Raw genomic sequence first — 3,047 nt, forward strand, 5'->3', positions numbered from 1 at the left:
GGGAATCACATACCAGTAAGTCTTATGTGCACACCATTAGCAATTAGTCTAAAAAGAAGAATTTTAGACTGACTAAACAAGTTTCTGCATTGGCAATAACGTTTCGAAAATCTGTTGTAATTTCCTAAGTAGTCTTGAATCCGGGGAAAAGATATATCAACTGGTAACCAGAAGATATTTCATAAAATCCCTCACTAATGCCTGATAAAGAAACTAAGATATTCCTAGGATAAAAGTAAATATTCTCCTGTATATAAGTAGATAAATAAAAGATTGAAAAGGTGAGAAGTAGCTCACAACTGGAATCCCTCAGGAGTCCGTGCTGTTCAGCACATTTGCGAATGGTCTTGTAAAGACATAATGACACTAAGCATTCCAGGCAGGTAAGGACAAGGGCTACCTACTCACTGCTGGATAGAATCCTGAGTAACATAGAAGATTAAATTAAATGCAGATAAATATGAAGTAAGCAATACAGGATATAAAGTCTGTATGTATGAAATAAGTTTGGAATTAGGTTATTAGTAACGAAAAGAGTTCTGAACTTGCAAAAGATGGTTTTTTGAAAATGCTGACTCAATCATTAAAAGACTACTAAATAGCTTGGAGTCATTAAGAAAATGCAGAGAGTATAAATGTAAAGTATTATTAGCATCTCTATAAATCTGTGTTGTGGTAGTAACTCCATGTGATGCCAGCAGTTCTGTTTCCCTGTACTGAAGAGGTATAGTAGAAATGGAAAAGTAGTGCAGAAAATTAACAAAGAGGGTCAAAGTTATCACAGAAGTCATGCATGAAGTGGTTTATACATATGGACAGTGCAATCAGCACTGGGAGAGGAATGACAGGACTGAAAGTAACCAGTCAAGACATAAGAAATGTTATCTGTGCAGAATCAGAGAACCACAGAATTGTAGGACTTGGAAGGGACCTCCAGAGATCATTGAGTCCAACCCCTGTGAGAAAGCAGACTCACTACAGCAGGTTGCACATGTAGGCATCCAGACATGTCTTGAATATCACCAGAGAAGGAGACTCCCCAAACTCTCTAGGCAGCCTGTTCTTCAGCAGGTCATCCCCCAACCTGTACTGATACAGGCAGTTATTCCTTCACAGGTGTAAGACTCTACACTTGCTTTTGTTAAACTTCATCTGGTTTCTTATAGCCTAGCTCTCCAGCCTGTCCTGGTCCTGCTGAATGGCAAGACAGCTTTCTGGCATGTCAGCCACTCCTCCCAGTTTTGTATCATTGGCATATTTGTTGAAGGTGGACACTATCCCCTCATCAAGGTAATCAAGATATTGAACAAGACCTAGCACCGACTCCTGGGGAATATCGCTAGTCACAGGTCTCTGACTGGGCTCTGCACCACTGATGACAACCCTCTGAGCTTGGCCAGTCAGTCAATTCTCAACCCCCTCACCATCCACTCATCTATCCTACACTTTCTCAGCTTTATTATTAGGATGCCATGGAAGAGAGTATCAAAAGCCTTGATGAAGTCAAGGTATGTGTCATTCACTGCTCTGCCCCATCTACCCAGTCAGTGATGCCAGAAGGCTACAAGGTTGGTATGTTCAAATCTAACTCAAATAGGTATAACCAGTAGGTAAGATGCAGACATCCTGTGAACATTTAAAATGTCTGGGGCTTCGGGTAGTCATCAAGGAAGATTTCAGCAGAAAAAACCTTCAAAAAACATCAGGATAAGATCTGTCTTGTCTGGTGACTGTGAGCCTACTAGACCACCTCTTGACCTTTCACATCAATCTTATATGGAACAGACTACATATGAGTACATCCTGCAGCAGCACGCCCAGCAAGAAGCCAGAGAAGCAGATAAGCAGCTGGATCCTTGTCACTCAGGTCAGGAAGCAGACTGATTTTCAGCTAACCCTGGCCATACAGACCCTGGTGTTCAGGTAGAGGACTTCTCAGCAGTCAATTCAGAAAAATGCTTTTCAAAGCTCTACGTCCACACTGATGAAGTTGATCCTGAACACAGCTCCTCTCCTGACCTCCCATCTCTTCACTTCGTGGCCTCTTTGCAGATACAGAAAAAAAGGACAAAGAAGATGCTAAGGACTTCTTCCTCAGTGATGGAGAGAAGATCTAAACCACACTGGAAACGGTGCTTCTTTTCCAAGCCCCCAGTCAAGGGTTTCCAGCCACAGCTGATGCAACCTCCTCCTCCCACGGCCTTCTCCTCCTGGTGCTCACCATTCTCCTGCCTGCTGCAGTGCAGGCAGGAGCACCCCCAGCTGACTATCACTGCTGAGTCCAAGGATGAGATTCCTGTGGCTCAGACTCACCTTGGCAACACAGCTCTTCACAGCTCTTATAAGAACAGCTCAAGCAGTCCTCAGTGCTGTCCCGTGTCCACACCTGATCCCAAATATTGCAAAGGGAAGAGTTTGCATTCTGGCACAAGATGAAAAGGAAAAGCTGCCAGCAAGACAGACATGTGGAGCAAAATCTGTAACTTGGAGAAGCTCATGTCTCTCACCCCCAGCCTGGTGGGAGCACCTCTGAGCCACAGCACAGAAAATACACCAGCAAACAGCATCTGGGCAGGCATGACCCATGCTTAAAGGATAAAAGGACAAACACCACAGTGCCTGAGTGATCATCCTTCCAAAGCCACAGACTTGCTTCACAGACTTATGAAGCAAGATGTTCTATTTGTGTGTTTCTGTTCAAAGCTTTTCACTCCAGCAACTCATTTTCTGGTGACAGCAGCATCCCTGTGTGTGATGCTTTCCAACTTCCAGCACACACATCTGAGAGGCAGCAAAAGCCCTGCTGCATCATTTTTTTCTTCATTTCACTCACCTCTCAGGAAAGGGGAAATGGCCTTAAGTTGCATCAGGGTAAGTTTAGGTTGGATATCAGGAAGGTTATTTACAGAAATGGTTGTTAAGCACTGGAATAGGCTCCCTAGGGAGATGGTTGAGTCACCATCTCTGGATGTGTTTAAAGACTGTTTGGATGTGGTGCTCAGGGACATGATTTAGCAGAGGGTTGTTAGGATAGTATGGTGAGGTCA

At 43.8% G+C, this 3,047-nt stretch overlaps 1 pseudogene; it reads left to right on the forward strand.

Annotated features, from left to right (window-relative positions):
* Positions 1-1,472: 1,472 nt before the first annotated feature.
* Positions 1,473-2,627, forward strand: LOC116234688 (palmitoyltransferase ZDHHC1-like; annotated as a pseudogene).
* The last annotated feature ends 420 nt before the right edge of the window (positions 2,628-3,047 follow it).

Source organism: Phasianus colchicus, chromosome Z, assembly GCF_987193195.1.
Source record: "Phasianus colchicus chromosome Z, bPhaCol1.hap1.1, whole genome shotgun sequence".
In the NCBI taxonomy this organism is placed as follows: domain Eukaryota; kingdom Metazoa; phylum Chordata; class Aves; order Galliformes; family Phasianidae; genus Phasianus; species Phasianus colchicus.